At 33.8% G+C, this 24,432-nt stretch overlaps 1 pseudogene; it reads left to right on the plus strand.

The window, feature by feature from the left end:
- LOC131515406 (protein ZAR1-like) overlaps nucleotides 1-24,106 on the plus strand; it is a 51,901-nt pseudogene extending 27,795 nt beyond the window's left edge.
- The last annotated feature ends 326 nt before the right edge of the window (nucleotides 24,107-24,432 follow it).

Raw genomic sequence — 24,432 nt, forward strand, 5'->3', positions numbered from 1 at the left:
GCTCTTTTGATAAGATTGAACTTAAAACTTCCAATTTAAGTTTTATCTGACATGTTAATGAAAATGATGTCTGGATTTTTCTGTATTAATTGGAAAAATGATAGACGATATTTCAACAATATAAAATATTTTCAACTTAAGTAGGTACTTAATAGGTAGGTACTATTAATGTGTAAAGCATTGTCAAATAGTGAAAACTTTACATACTCCTGCTCTATTTCCACGTTTTTCAGGGTACACAACTTTGTGATTTAATAAGAAATCATAGAATGATTTTTTTAAAAACATTTTAAATGTCAAACTCAATAACTCGTATACAAAATCCAATTTTTTCACTTCAGTGATGACAACACGAATACAAATTGACTAAATGTGTGCATGCACTGACTGATAACCTTTCTACAACAGCATTTGGCTGATGGTAACTGTTAGATATATCCTGATTTTAGAAATGTTCGAATATCATCATCATCTTATTTTTTTTTAATTTATTCATTTTTGAGAAACAGAGAAAGACAGAGAATGAATGGGAGAGGGGCAGACAGAGAGGGAGACACAGAATCCGAAACAGGTTCCAGGCTCTGAGCTGTCAGCACAGAGCCTGACATGGGACTCAAACTCACGAAACGTGAGATCATGACCTAAGCTGAAGTCGGACGCTTAACCCACTGAGCCACCCAGGCTCCCCTCAAATATCATCATCTTAGAATTAATGAATTGTGGTCTATATTTATAAAATATTCCTGCATAATACTAATTTGAATAAAAGAAAAGCCACTAATTCACTATCCATCAATTGTAGCATAGTATTAATATTGCATATGCACTTTCAAATTTTGTCAAAAGCAAAAATTCTATCCTGCACTCTAGATAAATTTTTTTATATATACAGTTGGATATACCTACTCAGAACTTATTCAAGCACCTCAAATTGAAAGTGGCCCATAATGAACTTCCTTCCTTTCACATCACCTCTCTTCATGTATCTTACAACTTGGTTAGTAATAGTATCATTTGCACAGGTGCTTCTGTTAGAAACTTTGGAAACAACTGTTTACAACCTTTCACCTTTATTCTCAACATTTGAAGACTTGAGTACCAAGATTTAAATATTCTATTACCAAATAAATCTTTGTGGCTCCACCTTTCAGCCTATCCTCAAAGTCATTGCATTAATTCATTTTATGTGAAGGCTTATGGGATTTGTTTTTTTTTTTTAATGTTTATTTTATTTTTTAGAGAGAGAGCAAAAGCAGGGGAGGGGCAGAGAGAGAAGGGTACAGAGGATCTGAAGCAGGTTCCATGCTGACAGCTGAGGAGCCCAATGCGGGGCTCAAACTCCCAAACCCCAAGATCATGACCTGAGCCAACCAAAGTCGGGAGCTTAACCGACTGAGCCATCATGGCACCCTTGGGATTTCTGTATTATCCAGTTTTAAGACAGATTTTCCACACATTGATGCATTTAAAATGTGTGCATATAATGCAGTTTTCTCCCCTTCATCCAGGAAGCTGTAATTAAAATAGTAATGCATTTTACAATAAGTCTTAGAACCAAATAAACATGATTGTGATGATTGCTCTTATGTGTCAACTTGACTGGGCTAAGTGATGCTCAGAATACTGATAAAACATTATCCCTATAGTGTCTGTGAAGGTGTTTCCAGAGAGATAAGCATTTGCATCAGTGAATGGAATAAAGCAGGTGGCCTTCTCCAGGTTGTGTAGGCTTTGTCCAATCCACTGAGGGTAAGAATAGAAAAACAAGGCAAAGGAAGAGTGAATTTACTCCCTCTTTGTTCGAGCTGAGGCATCCATCTTCTGCTTTCAGAAACATGATAAAAGGCAAAACTGAAGAAAATAAAGGTTTAACTTCAGTAAGTATGTATGTGCTAAATGAAATCACATCTAATGACCTAACATAAACACCACTAATTTTTTTTTCAGTTTTACCTCTTATCCTTGCACAATAATTTTTATCTCATTTAATATCCTTAAACTTAAATTCTATCATTTATGGTTATTTATACCATCATTCCTGCTTTTTTGTTCTTTATCTGGACTGGGTATCCCTTTATCCATCCTGTTAGTTTTAACATTTAAAACTAAAGGCACTTTGTTTTCAATGTGTGTGTGTGTGTGTGTGTGTGTGTGTGTGCGCGCGCTAAGTTGTTTGAACAACTTAGATTAGTGCTTTTCTTTTTAACCCAATATAAAAACCCCTTTTTCACATTGGTTGTAATAATACCCATATGTAATGTATTCTTCCCATTTTTATTATTTTCTATTTCACTTATATAACTTTCTAATCAGGAACTGATGGCTTTAATATTTTATAAACAAGATACCTACTACTTTCATATTTAGAATCACTGTTTTCTCCACAAAGGTACAGATTCTTCCCAGTCTTGTTTTTTTCACAATAAGATTAGATTTTTAGAATATTTTATTCCACTTTCTCTCTTCCTTTGCCCCAGTCCTGGCTAAGACTTCTGGAACACTTTTACTTCCCACCCACATCCCTCACATTCCCAAGTCTTTCTGAGACAATTTAGTACTTACTAGAAATTTTCTCATGTACTTAAACAGCTCTTAATTGGCATTCATATTAGAGACCCCAGGTAAGTTTATTATTATCTGCAAATTACTTATGTCACCAGGCTCATTTCCCAAGATTATTTACTTTTTCTTTATCTCCCCCTACTTCGCTACCTCTATTTATTCATTTATTTTATGTAGTCATTTCACAGGTGTTCTCTGTACATGGAAAATGCGAATAATGCAGTCTCAGATTCCTTGCACATCCTTAATGTTTGTCTTTCTTCTAGAATGGGTGAATGATATTTTTGCCAAGTCAAGGACTTCTATCCTTTTGTTTCAGCAATCTGCTGGTTTATTCCAGTATTTTAGGTTCTGGCAGTGCAAATAAGGTGTGGAGTACCATCAGATATTTTTCTCTACACAAAAGTTTGTAATTTTTTATCTTGAAATGTATGAATTTTCTCTTCATTATAGGAATTCATGCTCAGATGTACAATTCATGTGTCAGGCTATGTTCAGATTCACATATTATTTTTTATCGTCCAGAATGGAAATTGGTAAAACTTTAATTTTACACTCAGATCTTTTTGCAGTTAGGGAAGTTTCTTTCCCTCTAATTGTTTAATTATTGTCCCTCCTTTATTGTTTTTCCTTTTTTGGATTTTCAATCTGGATCACTTATTTTACTCATATTGCGTCTCCTAAAGTGATCTCTCAAGTACTTTATCTTTTTATTTATGATTTCTTTCCCTTTCTCTTTCAATGCTCTGTTAGGAGCTCTTTGTTGCACATGAACTTCTCACAAGTGGTTATCTCCTATGATTTACTGAATGTTATATTTTAAAAATCATGATTTTGGAACCCCAAACTCTCTTATTTTACATTACACTTGGTTCTTCTTGTGTGATTTTATTTTTCTTTTTACTTTCATTCCTCCTTCCTAGGACAGATTTTATTTGACTGTTCTCACATTCCAATCATTTCTCGTTTTGAAAGACGAATCAGTTTTGATGGGTGATTGTTTTCTCTGTGTGCCAGTTGGGTTTATATCTGATAGCTGGGATATCATTAATAAAAAGAATCCTGCAGTGGAGAAAGACAACACGCTGTCCAATTTTGTGCACTATTACTCTACCTGCAGCCTGTCTGCTTTTAAGTGTCCCACACTCCTCAGACTTGTCAGGAAAGACTCATCCCACTTGCTCAGTTTCTCACTAGCTATTTGTGCCTCAGGGCAATGGACACTCATGTCTAGGTCATTATCAAACAACTTCCCTTCCCTTTCTCCCCCACTACATAGATCCAAATCACAAGAACTTCCTATGATTAAACTTGCTGGTCTGTGCCTTTAGACTTTGTATCTGTCTCCAATCAATTTTTCAGCACACAGGAGAACAATCCCTGAGCTGTTCAACAGAGAAAAGGAAACCCATCTAAACATAGAAGCTAGAAGTTCCCTCTAGCTCCTGGGCTCACGAGAGGCAAGGTTCTTGGCATTGAAGGTAGAGGGAAAGGGTTCCTGTTCAGATTGCTATTCCAGTTATTAATCACTGGAAATTAAAAAACCCAAAGCCCAACATAATATGATTCTTTCGAAAACATTGTAGGCCTCTTATGTATCAAATTGTCTTTCATACCATTAGGCAAAAATCACATCCCCATTTCTTTCTAAGACATGTTCTTCTATATCTAGGCTGTATGTGTGGCCATTGTGAGGAAATGCCCCTAACATTCTTCAGAAGCACAATAAGCCATGCCCTAAATACAATTGGTGGCTCTATTATTTACCTGGAGGTGCAAACTTACACATTTCTGAGGACCTAGCAAAAAATATTATAGGTATACTTCATATTTTGATCTCTGCCCTGAGGCCATTTCTTTTTGAGAACATTTGCTGTTTGAAAAAAAAAAAAAAAACAAAAACCTGTTCTGGGACTTCTCTATTTCCTCTAGGTTCTGTTTGAAAACTAAATATTTCTTTTTTAATCCATCTGGCTCATCTCATATTCCCTCCTAGACAGTTGGCACTTTTAGCATCCTATCTGGAAAGCTCTTCAGCAAGAGCCTGAGATCATTAGATAATATTTTCTATTTCCCATGGTACTGCAGGCAAGAGTTTCACTGTTTTGCCAGAATGCAAATTTTCTCCAGCCTAAAATAATAGTTTTCTCACTGTCCTTCAAATTTTCACCAACCTTCTCAACTCCCTTCTAGCTTTCTCTAATCATCACCTTGTGGCTTTTCCAGATTTTTCTGTCACTGGTCCCCAAACCAATGCCACGCATATTAGTTTTGGATTAGAGCAGCATTCCACTTTATGGCAGCATCCCAAATTCTGTTCCAGTTATCTATGCTTTATAACAAATTATTCCAAACTTAGCTGCTTAAATCAGAAGCAAATCTTTTTTTTAATCTCACAAATCTTTGATTTGGCGGAACTCAGTTGAGGAGGATTTGCCTACGCTGCCTGTAATATGGCCAGGCTGACTGCAAATGGCGGCGGGGCTAGAACAACTTGGTGCTTCCTGGGAATCTCTCTGATAATGTGGTCTCATGGCCTCTCTATGGGGTCTCTCTACATGCTCTTTCTATTCTGCCACTTAGAGTGGTTTAACTCCCTCCATGGCTGCTCAGAGCCCTAAGAACAGCTATTTCAAGGGACCAAGCAGAATGCTACAAGTCCTTTTAGGAAGTACGCTTTGTGACCCAGGGCCAGCACTAATTCAATGAGAAAATGGGACTCCACAGGGGCATAAACAGGATTATTGGGAGAGAGGGTCAACCTACAGGCTAACCACCACAATCAGCTTTCTGCTCTTACACCCCACCCACAAGTCTTTAATTTAACAGTTATTACATAGTATTGTAAACATCCACTACTTTATTTATTCTTTTATGCCAATAAGCTTTAGAGAGACTGTGCCTTTTTTTTAAGTACCTTTAGGTGGTTATAGTCACAGTTTACATTTATTATTCAGTTATAATTATTTAGGGCCATTTTCAAGGGTCTCATTTTGGTGAGGAAATATTTGGTCACCCATCTTGTTGTTATTATATCTCTAGCATCTCAAACAGTATCTGGGACATACTTGGTAAAAAAAAAAATAGATGTCTGTTGAAATACTTATATACTTATATCTGACATTGGAAACAATAAGTAGTATGTTATAGTTGCAGCTTTAAAGCAAGAGGTATTATGCTTTTTTGTGAAAGAATTACTCTAATGTCCTATTTGAGGATACTAATTGCTCACTCTTAAAAGTCACATCAATCTGCATATCTGATGAGTAGGGTCACAATGTACTAAAATAGTTAGCTTTTCACTTATAGCATTCAAAAAGCGTCAACTTTAAAGTTTCCTAAAATAAATGCACATGGATATTTTCTATTTTTCAAGACACTTCCTCAAGTCACTTACTTTTTTTTTTTCTATTGACCTTTGTTAGCTCATCCTTGCATCTTGCCCTAATTTAGAGAATACAGGATCAAACACGAGAGTCAAGAATTTCTAATGACATATTCTCAATTGCCTTTTAATACGTCCATAACAAATGATCTTTTTAGAAATAAGTGCTTCACAAATAGAACAGAAATGGTCTGATCTATTTTTGATGACATTTCCATTTTCTTATGCATTCCTTAAAGAAAGAGGGGAAGGAGGTAAACTTCAAAGAGCAAAAAGAGAAACAAGGTCACCTTTAAGATTCTGTCCCATATATGTCTCCAACGGCAGGAGTTCCTAGTTTATATCTGGCTTCCAAGTACACACTGGTATACAAATTTTAATGTATTTCCTGGTTATCATCCCTGCCATGGTGTCTTGGATGTAGTCACCAGTCAATGAGTATTTATTAAATAATTGTCTAATCTCATCTGCCATCATTTTACCCAGACTCTAAAATAAATGTTGCTTGTAAAGTTCTCACATTCTCACTGTGTCCTAATTATTCATCCATACCAGCAATGGTATTTATTTGTAATAGTTGTGCCCTTCCTGACAGTGCTATGAAGCACAGACAAGAATCCAAACAGCTAGAGTTTATAATGCAAACAATGAAACAAGGTCTACCTGCTTTATTAATATTTAATGTGGCTAGACTTAAGGACAATTTAACAAATTAAAACCACTATCTTGCCTAATATAATAGCTCTACAGCAGTATTTTTTTTTCCCCGTACATTGTTCTGCCATGGTTCACTGTTGGTTTTTTTTTTTTTTTTTTTAATGCTTATTTATTTTTGACAGAGAGAGAGACAGAGCATGAGCAGGGGAGGGGCAGAGAGAGAGGGAGACACAGAATCTGAAGCAGGCTCCAGGCTCTGAACTGACAGCACAGAGGCGGATGCGGGCTCGAACTCACAGACCGTGAGATCATGACCTGAGCCAAAGTCGGACGCTCAGCCTACTGAGCCACCCAGGTGCCCCCCATGGTTCACTGTTAATAAGACTTCACTGCTGACCATACCACTTCCCCAAGTACAGAAGTAATGCAACAAAAGCAGTGATTCAAACTTCAGATTAAAGAAGTAAGTGTTTCAATTCCAGTTAGAATACAGAAAGTTGTCAAATAGCATTGCTCTTACCATAAAAACCAGAAATATCATGAAATCTTTTTAAAACGTGATTTTTATTAAAGTCACTGATGAGAATGGTAAGCAGAGAAGAGATGAACTTTTGTTTCTGGAGTTAATTCCTTGTCTGGATATTAGCACTTAAGAAGGTTAGAAGACTATACTGTAACACAGAAAAATGAGCTGATTATTTTTTAATGTGATAGAGCTAGAGACTAGTATGCTAAGTAAAATAAACCAGTCAGAGAGAGACAAATACCATATGATTTCACTTATATGTGGAATTTAAGAAACAAATGATCACAGGGGAAAAAAAGAAAGAGAAAAGCAAACCAAAAATAGACTCTTAACTCTAGAGAACAAACTGATGGTTACCAGGGAGAAATAGGTGATGGGGATTAAAAAGGCCACTTGTGATGAGCATCGGGTGTTGTATGTAAGTGTTGAAATACTATATTTTGTACCTGAAACTAATATTACACTGTATTAAATAACTGGAATTTAAATAAAAACTTAAAAACAGTGTGGATTGACATAATAATTAAAGTTGAAGAAGCCCTAAACACAAGGCTTATTCTCCTCAATCAACAATCCCTGCCCCCCATAGGATTTTTTTTTTTTTTTTGAGAGGTCAAGATCATGGGAAACAGAACTGGACTGAAAAACAGACAATTTTTTTTTCTCTACAGTGCTAAGGATCCAAAGCATTGCTGGGAGAAGGGTCCCAATCTCATCCTAAAGACTTTTTTTTTTTTTTTCAACGTTTTTTTTAATTTTTATTTTTGGGACAGAGAGAGACAGAGCATGAACGGGGGAGGGGCAGAGAGAGAGGGAGACACAGAATCGGAAACAGGCTCCAGGCTCCGAGCTATCAGCCCAGAGCCTGACGCGGGGCTCGAACTCACGGACCGCGAGATCGTGACCTGGCTGAAGTCGGACGCTTAACCGACTGCGCCACCCAGGCGCCCCTCATCCTAAAGACTTTTAATGTTAGCGGTGAACCAAACTAAGTAAGGGTGTAACCCAAGTCCAACACAGTTCAATCCCAATTTGCTCAAAGAGATCACCCCTTATCCTGGGATATCTGACATTTAAAACAGTGAGTACTTTCTGGAAAAAAGCAATATGCATTTCTATCTCTAATGATACCTTATCTACAATATTTGGCATAAAATCTAGAAAAATACAAAATATATGAAGCAAAATATGTTCCCTATCTTCAGGACTAAGACCATCAAGGGAAGCAGACAAACAAATGACCCAAGTGTCCAAAACAGCAGATAAGGACTTTAAAATCTTTTGTATGTTAAAAGATTTAGAAAAAGACAAAATGCAGAAGGAGTGGGAGTATTTATAAAAATAAATATAAACTCTAACAAGGAACCAAATGGAAATTGTAGAACTGAGAAATATATAATATTTGAAATTAAGAATTTATTGGATAGACTTTATGGTAGAATGCCCATAGACGAATAAAGGATCACTGAATCAGACCCCTGTTTGAAATTATCAATATCTAGTAATCAGAATCCAGAGAGAAAGAAGAAATGGCCACAAGAGATAATGGCTGCAAATTTTTACAAAATTCATGACAGTCATCAACCACGTGTTCAAGAATCAAGCAGGATGACTACAAAGATAATGAGAGCGAGGCATAATCATAGTTAAGCTGCTGAAAATAAAATAAAATTGGAAAACCTTAAACATAACCAGGAAAACCAGGCATATTATATTTATGAGAAAAAAAAATTAGATGTCTATTTCTCATCACACATAATTGACATAAGAAGCTAATTGATTCACAGCTCTGGAAAGTGGGGAAAAAACAAAACAAAACCCTGCAACCTATAATTCTATGTCCACTAAAACTGTCTTTCACAAATAACTGTGAAATAGTCACTTTCAAACAAACGAAAGCTCAGACCTGAACTACAAGAAATTAGCAGCAGACCTGCACTACAAGAAATATTAGTATATATTATAAGTAAATTATATTCCAATAGAATAAAGGTATTCAGGGCAATGATCGGAATTATAGGATTTTAAGATTCTTATGTAGTTAATGAAATGATATAATGGTAATTAAGTTAGTCTGTCATAAATTAAGTCTACATATTGTTATCTATAGTTTAACCACTACAAAAAACACACAGAGGCACAGCTAAAAAACCAATAAAAAATAAAAAGAAACACTAATAAATATTTTACAAGTTTTTTAAAAGTCAAGAGAGACAAAACAAACAACATTTAAATAGAGAACAAGCAGCAATAAGGTATACTTTTTTAAAACAAAAAATTTTAATGTTCATACATTTTGGGGGAGAGAGAGAAAGAAAGACAAAGCACAAGTTGGGGAGGAGCAGAGAGAGACACAGAATCTGAGCAGGCTCCAGGCTGGAACCCACAAACTGCAAAATCATAACCTGAGACTAAGTCCAACCCTTAACCAACTGAGCCACCCAGATGCCCCCAAGAAGGTATATTTAATATTGAAACAAAATTAGATGTTGGCCCTTTGATAACTTGGTACTCAGCTAAATATTTCCATCAAACCCTTGCAAAACAGTCAATGATACTTTAGAAATATGATTTCAACACGAGTGATTGGAATTGATTGTAGGCAGTGACTAAAGTAACACTGAACATATAGCAATCCGATTCAACTTCTTGTTCAGTACTTATATAATCTGCAGAATGAGAAAGAAACACAGATGCTTTCCACTCCTTAACCTAAAAATAATAAACAAATCACACAATGATATATAATATCTATACAACATATATACAACATGTAATCACTTTAAATACAAGATAGATGTTAGATAGATAGATAGATAGATAGATAGATAGATAGATATGTTATATATGTACACACATATATGTACTTTGCTGGAATATATTTCAGTGTGTGTGATAAGGACTGATGCTATGTACTGTAAAAATAATTCTTTTGATTTCTATAGGAGGTTATATTTCTTGGATTTTTTAAGTTTATAGAGCTATGTCTTTACTATGAGTCTTGAATTTGTCCACATTAACAATGATAATTATTTTACTTCAGTAGGTAATCAATGATCCACTAACTCTGGAAGTTAAAGTAAAAAAAAAAACTATGAAGAAATTGATATAGGGAAGTAGATATTTTCATTTCAAACCAGTTATAGTCTCTAAAATTGAAGTTTTAGTGCTTATTTATCTCATGGATGAAGTTATTTATTCATAGAAAGTCATTATATCATTAATTCTAACCCAGCAGAAGCCCAGTGACAGTTCACTAGTGATAACTTCGTCTTTCTACTTAAAATCCACCTATTTTTTTAGCCCATGCTTATTAAGTTTCCTATTCCTTGAATTTAAATCAATCCTTTTTCTTCCATATTTAATCATCTCATACCCACAAAAATGATTCTTCATGGAAGTGGTATACTAAAAGAGTTTTCCATTATAATAGAATTTATTTTTTCCTTTTTCATAAACATGTTCCAGAGGGAGTCTTCTAAGCAGTCTGATCTCTTCTATGGAAATGAGAAATAAATTTGAATTATGAAGAGCAATCAATAAAAAAGATTTTTAAGAAGTATAACATGATATGCTAACAAAAAAGAGAAATGAAATTGTATAAAATGCTCAATTAAAGTCACAAGAGGAAGAAAAAGAGCAGAAGACAAAAACAGGCAAAAAGAACAAGAGCAACAAAAAGAACAAAGGTAACAGAAAACAGTAACGAATATGGTCGATATTAATCCAACCATATCAATAATCTCTTTGAATGTCAATGGTCTAAATGCACTAATTAAAAGACAGATTGTCAGATTGCATCAGAAAACACTACCAGCCATATACGTCTATGAGAAAACCATTCTGAATATAAAGACACATATACATTAAAAGTAAATGGATGAAGAAAATATACCATGCTAACACTAATCAAAATAAAGCAGGAGTAGATATATGAATTTCAGACACAGACGACTTCAAAGTAAGGAAATTATCAGGGATAAGGGAGATATTTACATATTCAAGGAGCAAATTCTGGAAGAAGATATAACAATTCTTAATATGTATGTATCTAACAATACAGCATCAAATTACATAAGACAAAAACTAATAGAACTAAATTCCATATGTCAGCAAGATAAAAAAAAAACAACATCACGATTGTATCAATAGATGCAGAAAATGCATTTGACAAAATCCAACACTTATTCACAAAGAAACTCTTAGTAAGCTAGGACTAACAGGTACTTCTCTCAACTTGATAAAGACTATGCAGAGAAAATCTACAGCTAACCTTATACTTAGCGATGAGAAATTCAAAGCTTTCCTGCTAAGATCAGGTAAAAGGCAAGGCTGTCCCTCTTACCTGCCTTTTTCAACATCAAACTGGAAGTCCTTTCTTAAGCAATAATTCAAGGAAGAAAATAATATATATACAGATTAAGGAAGAATATATAAAATTGTCTTTGTTCACAGATGACATAATTTTCTATATAGCAAATCTGAAAGAATTGACAAAAGAACTCCTGAAACTAAGACGCATTACAGCAAAATTGCAGGATACAAGGTTATTGCACAAAAGTATATTGCTTTCCTTGGCACAAAAACAGACACTCAGATCAATGGAACTGAATAGAGGACCCAGAAATGGACCCAATTAATCTTTGACAAAGCAGGAAAAAATATCCAATGGAATAAAGACAGTCTCTTCAGCAAGTGGTCCTGGGAAAACTGGACAGCAACATGCAGAAAACTGAACCTGGACCACTTTCTTACACCACACACAAAAATAAACTCAAAATGGATAAAAGACCTAAATGTAAGACAGGAAGCCATCAAAATACTAGAGGAGAAAGCAGGTAAAAACCTCTTTGATCTTGGCCGCAGCAACTTCTTACTCAACAAGTCTCCAGAGGCAAGGGAAACAAAAACAAAAATGAACTACTGGGACCTCATCAAAATAAAAAGCTTCTGCACAGCAAAGGAAACAGTCAGCAAAACTAAAAGTCAACCGACAGAATGGGAGAAGATATTTGAAAACAACATATCAGATAAAGGGTTAGTATCCAAAATCTATAAATAACTTCTCAAACTCAACACACACACAAAAAAACTAATCCAGTGAAGAAATGGGCAAAAGACATGAATAGACACTTCTCCAAAGAAGATATCCAGATGGCCAACCGACACATGAAAAAATGCTCAACATCACTCATCATCAGGGAAATACAAATCAAAACCAAACTGAGATACCACCTCACACCTATCAGAATGGCAAACATTAACAACTCAGGCAACAACAGATGTTGGCGAGGATGTGGAGAAAGAAGATATATCTTGCATTGTTGGTGGGAATGCAAGCTGGTGCAGCCGCTCTGGAAAACAGTATGGAGGTTCCTCAAAAAATTAAAAATAGAAGTACCCTATGACCCAGCAATTGCACTACTAGGTATTTATCCAAGGGATATAGGTATGCTGTTTCAAAGGGACACATGCACCCCAATGTTTATAGCAGCACTATCAACAATAGCCAAAGTATGGAAAGAGCCCAAATGTCCATCGATGGATGAATGGATAAAGAAAATGTGGTATATATATACAATGAGAATTATTCAGCAATCAAAAAGAATGAAATTTTGCCATTTGCAACTACGTGGGTGGAACTGGAGGGTATTATGCTAAGCGAAGTTAGTCAGTCAGAGAAAGACAAATATCATATGACTTCACTCATATGAGGACTTTAAGATACAGAACAGATGAACACAAGGGAAGGGAAGCAAAAATAATATAAAAACAGCGGGGGCAAAACAAAAGAGACTCTTAAATATGGAGAACAAACAGAGGTTTTTGTGAGACGGGGGATGGGCTAAATGGGTAAAGGGCATTAAGGAATCTACTCTGAAATCATTGTTGCACTATATGCTAACTAATTTGGACGTAAATTTAAAAATAAATAAATAAATAAATAAATAATTTTTTAAAAAAAAGAAAGAAAGAAGGGCTCATCTGATCCCATGGACATTAAAGAATAAAAAAAAAAAAAAACTATATTGCTTTCCTATAGACCAATAAGAAACAAGTGGAACCTGCAATTAAAAACACAATGTCATTTACATTAGCACCTCAAAAATGAAATACTTAGTTATAAATCTAACAAAATATGTATAAGTCCTATCAGAGGAAAAACTACAAAATTCAATGAATGAAATCAAAGAATAAAATAAATGGAGGTGCGCCTGGGTGGCTCAGTTTGTTGAGTGTCCGACTTCGGCTCAGGTCATGATCTCACGGCTCATCAGTTTGAGCTCCATGTTGAGTTCTGTGCTGACAGCACAGAGCCTGGAGCCTACTTCAGATTCTGTGTCTCCATCTCTCTCTCTGCCCCTCCCCTTCTCATGCTCTCTCTCTCTCTCTCAAAAATAAACATTAAAAAAATTTTTTTAAATAAATAAATGGAGAAATATTCTACATGCATGGATAAGGAAGACTCAATATTGTCAAGATGTCAGTTTTTCCTAACTTGATCTATAAATTCTGTGAAATCCCAGGTCCCAGCAATTAGCTGATGGATATAGACAAACTGACTTTAAAGATTATACTGGAGGGGCGCCTGGGTGGTTCGGTCGGTTAAGCATCCGACTTCGGCTCAGGTCATGATCTCACGGTCGGTGAGTTCGAGCCCCGCGTCGGGCTCTGTGCTGACTGCTCAGAGCCTGGAGCCTGTTTCAGATTCTGTGTCTCCCTCTCTCTCTGCCCCTCCCCTGTTCATGCTCTGTCTCTCTCTGTCTCAAAAATAAATAAACATTAATTTAAAAATAAATAAATAAAGATTATACTGGATAAACAAAAGACTCAGATGGCCAATGCAATATTAAAGGAGAAGGACAGAGGACTGCCACTACCTGTATTCCCGATTTAATATAAAGCTACAGTAATCAAGAGAATGTGGTATTAGTGAAAGAATAGACAAATAGATCAATGGTAAAGAATATAAAGCCCAGAAATAGACCACCATAAATATAACCAACTGATCTTGATAAAGGAGCAAAGACAATACACTACAGCAAAGATCATCTTTTCAAAAAATGATACTGGAACAACTGGACATCCACATGCAAAAAAATGAATCTAGGCACAGACCTTATACTCTTCATATAAAGAAACTCAAAATGGACTGGAGAGCTAAAGTTAAAATGCAAAACTATAAAAACCCTAGCAGATAGCATACGAGAAAACCTAGATGACCTTGGAGTTTTTAAGTAAAACACCTAAAAATATGATCCACGAAAGAAATAACTGATAAGCTAGACTTTATTAAAAATAAAAACTTCTCTGTGAAAGACAATACCAGGAGAACTAGAAGACAAGCCATAGAGTAGGAGAAAATGTTCCAAAAGACACACCTTATAAAGTCTTGTCATCCAAAATATACAAAGAACTCTCAAACTCAACAATAAGAAAACATGCAACCCAATTACAAAATGGGCCAAAGATCTTAACAGACATATCACCCAAGAAGATATACAGATGGAAAAAAAGCATTTAAAAAGATACACAACATCATATATCATCAATGAAAGTCAAATTAAAACAATAATAAAATACCACTACACACCTATTAGAATAGCCAAAATCCAGAACACTGGCAACACCAAATGCAGGTGAGGATGTGGAGGAAAAGGAACTGTCATTCTTTGCTAGTGGGAATGCAAAATGTTGCAGACACTTTGGAAGACGGTTTGGCAGTTTCTTACAAAACTAAACATAATCTTATCATATTATCCTTCAATTGTGTTTGTTGTTATTTACTTAAAACATTTGAAAATGCATCTACACAAAAACCCATACATGGTTATATACAGCAGCTTTATTTGTAATTGCCAAAACTTGGAGAAAAAAAAGATGTCCTTATAAGTAGGCAAATAGATAAACTATGGTGTATCCAGATAATGGAATATTATTCAGTGCTAAGAAATGAGCTATCAAGCCCTGAAAAGACATGGACGAAACTTAACTGCATATTACTAGGTGAAAGAAGTCAATCTGAAAAGACTACATCTTGTATGGTCCCAATTATATAAAATTCTTGAAAGAGAAAAACTGAAAACAGTAAAAAAGATCAGTGATTTCCAGGGGTGTGGTAGGAAGGGGGGGCAGGGATAAATAGGCAGGGCACAGAGGATTGTTAAGGCAGTGAAAATACTCTGTATAGTATTATAATGATGGGTATAAATCATTATACTGTTGTCCAAAGGCAGCGAATGTACAACACCAAGAATGAACCCTAAGGTAAACCTGTGGGCTTTGGGCAATTATGTTTCAATATGTTCATCTTTAGTTTAAAGAAAGAAACAGGGGCGCCTGGGTGGCTCGGTCGGTTAAGCATCCGACTTCGGCTCAGGTCATGATCTCACGGTCCGTGGGTTCGAGCCCCGCGTCGGGCTCTGTGCTGACAGCTCAGAGCCTGGAGCCTGGTTCAGATCCTGTGTCTCCCTCTCTCTGTGACCCTCCCCCGTTCATGCTCTGTCTCTCTCTGTCTCAAAAATAAATAAATGTTAAAAAAAAATTTTTAAAGAAAGAAACAAATAACCACCATTTTGATGAGTGATTTTGATAATAAGGGAGATGATGCATGCATAGGGCAGTGGATATATATGGGAAATCTCTGTGCCTGCGTCTCAATTTTGTTGCAAATCCAAAACTGCCCTAAAAATAGTCTATTAAAAATTAAATTATGAAAAATTAATAACAAGCAATTTTAATCGTATCTTTGAAATATTTTGTTTTAAAAGTCTTTCAAGATTTCAGATCTAAATTAATGTTTAGTTGACAATTTCAAGCAGTGGTGAAAGTTCTAAAAAAGAGAGAGTTAGAAAAAGGGCAGAGAGGCTAAATACCATAGTGCAGTCTCTGTGAACACACAATATGTCTTAATTTTCATCATTTGTTTCTGCTCATTCTTTGTCCTGCTGTAGATAATATGCTTTCGTATTTTAACAGGTTATTCTCATGATGTTGTCATATAAATGCAAATTTCTTCATTTTTGCTAAAAATGATGTCATCCTTGGGGCAATGTTAACTTAAACCTTTATTTTTGACTGTGGATTGATTGCTCCAGCTGGTATCCAGCTGAAATAGGCAAACTGATAGCCCTGGAGACTCCAGAAAGAAATAGACAAGTAGAAAGAAGATTGTAGAAGGAAAAAAGATAAGAAAACAGATAAAAGGCATAAAGTCAGAAATTAATATAATTAGCTAACTTACAGAATATAGGTGGTAATATGGTAGAAAAATCAGTGCAATTAAAATGGGGTAGAAAGAATGGCTCTGAGGTTGCCTCTGGGTATAATTCTGACTTTTAGTACCACAGTAAAGTTTGATATATGCATGATATACACACATTTTGTAAATAATTAAAATTATCCAGAATGTGGGAAAGCACAAAATGAGGTACAAGCAGTAATAAAGCAAACTTACTGTATTACAAATGCCTAGCAAAACCACACAAAACTGTGTGGGGAAGAAAAGAACCAATCTGTTAACTCAGTAAAACATTATTTGCATTATTTGACTGTAAGCTAACGGGCTAAGACAAAATGAACTACATACAAATATTCTACTCTATACTCACAAGAGTATAATTAGTAATTATAAAATTGGGATTTTTGTCATTATGAAATTAGGATTATTCACCTTCAAATGAATGTGAATAATGAGATGCAGTTTTCTTATTGTAGGAGAAAGGAATTATAAATATGAATTGAGGAAGGCTAGAATGAACCCTTGGGTGTTGGACTTAACCAGATGAATCAGTATGTACTAACAATTCTTAACAAACACATAGAAAAATACATAGAAATCAATATAGATATTGGTATAGATGTCCATGTGTACCCACTAAGAAGACCTAGAACAGTAACACTACAGTAGCAATGAGCATAACTAGTGCCCATATTTTGTTTTCTGAACACCATTCTTCAATAAAAATGAAAGGACTCTGAGAAAATGGCTGATTTCAGGAAAAGTACTAGATTAGAATGGAATACTTCATATTGTCTGAAAGTATGCGAATGCTTAAAACAAATTATTGGAGATATAGAAAGGAATAAATTTGAAGGGATTCCCATGACCAAATCCGGGATAATTTGAGCAAAAATAAATACTAATAATGAACTATGAATCATAGAATAAAATATCCAGGAGTCAATGCCAATATAAATATACCATTGAAGAAATAAAGGGGAAAATGGGCTGTTCTTCCTTCTAGTAAAATTCCAATTAATAAATGTAGAAGGGATGATGGAAATAAAAGTCACTATTTGGCAGCATCACAGTAAAAATTGCCACAGCAAGATTCATCCATGAATGCTAAAATTAGTAGGCAAAAGCTTAATAAGAAACAGGATATTAGCATAATTAACAGTATCTTCCCACAAGATAATTATTATTTACAAAGAGAGAAAATTACATTACAAAGAGCATTACAATGGAGAAACTTTTTAGGTACCACCTGAACCAGGTTGTCTAGCATGACCCTTAATAACATCTATAAACATTACGTGCCTCCTACTATGATATACTGAGAAAGACATGGTATTACTTTTCTGGCACTCTTACAAAGAATGCATAATCTGAATTTAATCATCAAGAAACATCAGACAAATCCAAATTGGGAGACATTCTACAAAACAATTGGCCATGTCTCCTCAAACGTAGGATCATGAAACACAAAAAAAAGACTGACATGATAACTAAATGCAATATGGGATCCTGGATTGGACAATTTGGACAACTGGCAATTAAACAGGGTCTATAGATTAGTTAATAGTATCGCATCAGTGTTAATTTTTATTTTGATCCTTGTACTTGAGTTAAAGAAACTATTACTTTTTGTGTAAGAATTTTCAGTTCTATTTCTGCAACTTTTCAGTTCTCTTTCAGTTCTCTCTTTGTGTATGTCCGAAATTATCTCAAAATGAAAGGTTAAAAATATACAAAAAGCAAATCATTTTTACAATCAACTAAAGCTCTTTTTAGTTAAAATGCAATTACAAAAGAGTGAGACAGATCTTTTAATCATAAGCCTGCCATAAATTACATATCAAATTATGCTTCGTATTTCAGGAAAGTATCTTCTTTGGGAACTATTTCAGTAATAATTCTTTAAAAAATGCCTCACAAATACTTTTTCTGGAAATAATTTTGCCACAAAAGTAGATCATGTGCCACTGAGAATATTAGTTATTTTATTTTAAAAGTTGGGATTTTTTCACTATTACCCAGATAGGATAGATAGGTGATAGATAAATAGATAGATGATAGATAGATAGATAGATAGATAGACAGATAGATGATAGATAGATAGATAGATAGATAGATGGATAATAGATAAATGATAGAGGGATATATAGACAAATATATAGAAACATATACATATATATCCATATATTCATTCTTCTGTCTTGCCTCCAAAACAATTACATCTATTTTTAGATATTATGATCCTCCACATAGAATAGATTTTCTGCCCTTGAGAATATGTAAAATAGTCCATTGCAATAATTCTTAAAGTCACAAAATAATCTTGAACAATGATAGATGTGTTGGAATTGATGCACAAACTTCTAAAGTGACAGCTTAAAATGTAGTAGCACCCCTAATTTCTGCTGTTTATAAAATTGGTTTCATTCAAGGTTTGATGAGAGACACTTTAAAGACTCAAGGGTACATTTGAAAGCTGTAATTCAACAGCATCAGGCTAAAAGGGCTTGACTGACTTCTCAAATAGGACTTGCCCTGCTATAATTGCTGTGATTATGTCATAAATCAGCACAACTGAAAACAATGTACATTTGTTGGCTACATTTTTAAAAGACAGAAGAGTTATGGATAACAGCAGTAACTCTGAATGTTCCTATAAAAATCTACATTATGGCTTCCCCTACCCAATAAAATGGGAATGACTAGCTTTTGCATTTTAATTATTGCACAAAAGCATTCTTAGGGTATTAACAACCAGCTGGTAATGGCCTTTTCCATTTCATGGCATAACATTGTTTAACTGTAAAATAATAGTCATGTTTTATGTCACTTTTTGCCATTAGTTTTTCCATCTTGCCCTCATCAATCTGGTAATTTTTATGTGAAAATCAACTTGTAAGTTCTTTAATGGCTAGTTTTATGAAACATCAATTTAGTATTATTTACATGCTGGAGAACACAAATATAATTATGAATTAATTGTATTAATTTTATCAATCCAACATAGCTGCATATTAGGAAAATGTCATTATTTCTTGTATTGATTTTGTTCTATATAAAATCTGCAATAATTTTATTATTCCAAACACCACAATTAGCTTGAGATGTCATTCATTATCGTTCAAAATAAATTTACTCAGCATTCTTTATACTATACTTTTGAATATTCTCTTAAAGAGATGTGTTTTTAAACACAAAAAGAAATGAGAAAACTCTATATTGGTTTGAAATAACACTAAGTTAAAAATTCATTATGTTTTCCTTCATTTAATATTTGGCTTCACATCTCAAGATTATTGTAGAATTTAGGACCTAGAAACACAGTACACAATTTTTAGCTTTACATGTAATTGAAAATATTTGAGTCAGATAGCTAATGAAGATCACAGCTCATACTTTAAAAGTGCTTTATGGCTTAGAAAGAACGTATTATTGTGTCCTTAAAAGATAAGGAAGCTAAGTCTCAGAAATGTCCAGGCTATGCAAGTATAAAGTGAAAGAACAAAAGCTATAAATTCAACTCTCCTGATTTCATTGTTTTCCCAAACATAACACACCTGCCTTTATAATAAGGCAATCTGATAACTCTTCCAGCTTCTCCTGGCTGACGAAAAAAAGCAGTCAAAGAGCAATTTGGCTAAAGGAAGTACTTTCCTAAACAAAAAGCATTCTATAGCTAACATAGCCAAGTTATAGGTGTTATACTCCAGGTATACATACATGTAAGGATCCTCACTCCCACATTTCATTTATAATATTTCTATGAAATAATTTAACAACTCCATTCACATTAATTTTTTTTTGAGGACTTAGTGTAGTTTTGGACAGTAGTGATCTACTTCATTGCTATCTAATTTTACCATGATTAATCATTTTCTCTCTCCCAGTGGATTGTAAATCTTATGAGCCTAATGTCCAATACTGGCAGTACTGTATTGAATACATGATAGTTCATACCATGATTATACATACATAATAGCAGTAAAATAAATATTGTTGATTTATTGATTAACTTATTCAGGGCAATGAGTGCTACATATTTATATTATTTGCAGATTAGTCATACAGTATGTGACACATGTATATTTTATTACTGGATGCAGTTATTTTATATTTCAGTCAATAGAAGGGATTACCTTCATGGCACATAATAAAAGGAACTGGTATGGGCTACGAATATACATTGAGTGTAGATAAAATGACTGAAAAAGCATGAGAATTATGATTTTCTAAGCATAAGACAATGTAAAAGGATAAGGATATGGGCTAGTTTGGGAACCAGGAAACATAATCTAACATATGGCTAGTCCCAAAAGACAGCCAGAGCATAGTGACAAGAACTACAGCAATGGAAGATGTGAGGAAGGTGAAAACACCCAGCTGAGGCACAAATATCAATTTTGTAAAGGGAAGATGGCAACTCTGGCAAGCCATCAATCAAGGCACAGACAGAGGAGTGTGTTGCCACCTCCTAACCAAGAGAAGTTGGGAGAGTTCTAGGAAGGGTTTTGCAGAATCTAGACATTGTAGTTAGCTGTTTTTTTTTTAAATAAAAACTCATATTGAATAATACAGAAATAAAGGAAGACGTAAATAAATCCTGAAGCTTTGTCATTGGGCACAAATCTTTCTGGTTACAGTGTTTTCCTATTGAATTAACTTCTATATCATTTATGAAGTGTCCCTTGTTATTTCTGATAATGCATGCAGTTTTGAAATCTATTTCACCTGATATTATCTGAGAGCAAACCTTCATATTTTTACTTTGCATTGTATATATTTTTGTCTATTTACTTTCAACCTATCATTATATTTAAAGAACATTTCTTTTAGATAGCAAATAGTTGGATTTTGTTTCAATTTTTATCCATTCTAACAATTTCTGAACTAAATTAGCATGATTAGTCCATTAACATCTAATACAATTATCAACTGTGTCCCTGAAAGCTCATGGGTAGGATTCTTGATGGAGTCTGTTGTGTTACTAGTAGAATCTGCATCCCTTTAAAGCCCTCTGAGAGTCTCATTGGCTGTTCTGCTGCCTCTTTCCACCCACCCCCCCAAGTCATGCAACTCATGATGCAGTATTCTGAATGAAGCAAGAAACAAATGGGCTCTTTGGCAGCACAATGCACAGATAAGGAAACAGGCACCCATTCATATGCTCTTACTTTCCCCCATAGGAGAAATCAGGAGCCAAGAACTCTTTGCACTAGGCTGTGCCACATGGTGGAAGAGGTGATGCAAGTAAAGTCAAATGTTCCTCTTACCCTCTCTAATGCATCCAAACTCACATTTTTTTCTTCCAACAATGTGCAAGAGTTTCTCCACTAGATGGATGGATGACAAATTGTTATAGTTGAGTGTGGGATATGAGTGATGAATCAGCCATATGCTGATGTCATTCTAGAAATTCTCAACTTGGGTTTTAAAAATTAACTCAGCCATATATATTTATGAAATACACCTCAAACACATATATACTGAAAGCTGGAAAATAAAGAAAAAATATTTTAATTAATGAAAACTAGAATCATGTTTGTATCAGAAAAAATAGACTTTATATAAAAATATTAGGTAATATTCAATGTCAGTCTATATTTTAAAATGATTCTTCATATTTGCTAAATATATTTAATGTTTACATTACATATTTCATATATATTTCATATAAATTTCATATATATATTACAAATACATATATTTCATATACATATATTTCAATTATATTACTTCATATACATATATGTAATACATATATTTTTCATACATATATTTCATACATATTTCATATATGTATTTCATATATAGTTAATATATATAGTTCATTATATATTTCATATATATGTGTGTATATAGTGTATACAAAAGATATACATATGAACTATATATATAAACTATATATACATGAAATACATATATATGCAATACATATATGCCATATATATAAATAAGCAATACATATATGCCATATATATATCGCATATATATGCAATATATACATATGCAATATATATGAAATATATGTGTATTTCATATATAAATAAGTAATGTATATAGATATGCATATATATTGCTTATATATGGCATATTATATCTATATGAAATATAGATAAATAAGAAATATATATATGCAATATATATTATTTATATACATATTTCATATGTATATGAAATTCATATATATATGAAAAATATGTCATATGAAAAATATCTATATGAAATATGTATATAAATAAGCAATATATATGCTATATATATGTTGTGTATATATATTGGATATATATGCTATTTATATGAAATATACATATGCAATATATATTTATAAATAAGCAACATATATATATTGCGTATATATATACAATATATATACAAAAATATGTATATGAAACATACAATGATATATATGTTATATCATTGTAACATATTATGATATATATATAATATATATTATGATATATAATATATATGAAATATATATAATACATATATACAAAATATATATGAAATATATAAAAATAAGCAATATATATGCAATGTATATATTACAAAGTATACACACATTATATATGAAATATATGTATAAATAAACCATACAGATGCATATACATTACTTATATATATACTATATATATAATACATATATAAGAAATATATATATGAAATGTATACATGAAATATATATATGCAATGTATATATGCAATATATATACAATATATATAACTTACATATATTTCATATATACATTGCATATATATGTATATATATTTATGAATATTTATACATGTATATATAAATACATATATATACATTTATATATATTTATTGCCTATATATATTCCATATATATATACATATATGTATATATATATGTATATATGTATATACGTATGTATGTATATATATACGTACATACATATATATACGTATATATATATATATATTTCAGCCTGACTGGAGGCAAGACACTGGTCCCCCCACTTTCCTGGCCAGGCCTTGTTTCCTTGTGCCTGCAAATGCCTCTGACTATTTATGGAACCTTCAAAGAAATCGGAGCTTAATTCCATTCTCACCCAGATGAATGCCAGCCTGAGCCTGAGGCTTTGTAAGGCTAACACCAGGGAGGTGGGCATGCAGGTGAGCCTGCGGATGGTCAAGTCTGTATCGCTGGGTTCTCACACTGTTCTCCCTCTGGGGCAGCACAAGCCACAAGGTACCCCTGCTGGTCTGGGGAGTCTATTCACCAGGGATAGGTTATAGGAGCTTTATCCAGCTGCAGAAGGAGGGGGAAGACCAGGAGAGGAAGGCACTTTGGGGTCCTGCAGAGGACAGCCAGCAGCACCAGAAACCACCAACTCCAAGTTCTGAAGAGTGCAAAAGGGAGTAGCTTTGCCAGTATGAGCTGGGGGGAGGAAGATGCCTCAAGCCCTCAGGAACGCAAGAGCAAGCAGACGGGAAGTCAGCGGAACAGATTTGCTCAGAAAACCCAACTTCCAGTTTTTGGAACCAAAATATGGCTATTTTCACTGCAAAGATTGTAAGACCAGGTGGGAGAGTGCTTATGTGTGGTGCGTTTCTGGAACTAATAAGGTTAATTTCAAACAACTGTGTTGCAAATGCCAAAAGAGTTTTAAGGCTTATCAAGTAGAAGCATTCCAATGTCAGACCTGCTCAAAGTCTCGTTCCTGTCCTCAAAAGAAAAGACACATTGATCTAAGGAGCCTGCATAGATAGGAACAGTATAACTTGTACAGGACACCCAAACTTTCCTTGTAACTTATGGTGCTGTTCCTTTTTTGCAACTTAGCTCTCACCTGGTATTGGAAAATGGACGAGGCTTTTGTACTTTTTGTAGGTTGTTTAACAATTGTACAATGTGAGTAGAATAACATAAATGCATGTAAAAAAATGTATCTATGAAATGCATACATATGAAATATATGATGTAAACATTAAAGTTATATATATATATTTCATATATAAATATTTCTATTTTTCTATTTTATCTATCTGTTGCCAAGATAATTGAGTTAGGAAATCTCTACTATTGTTAAGTGATT

This window comes from Neofelis nebulosa, chromosome 6 (genome assembly GCF_028018385.1).
Source record: "Neofelis nebulosa isolate mNeoNeb1 chromosome 6, mNeoNeb1.pri, whole genome shotgun sequence".
Lineage (NCBI taxonomy): Eukaryota > Metazoa > Chordata > Mammalia > Carnivora > Felidae > Neofelis > Neofelis nebulosa.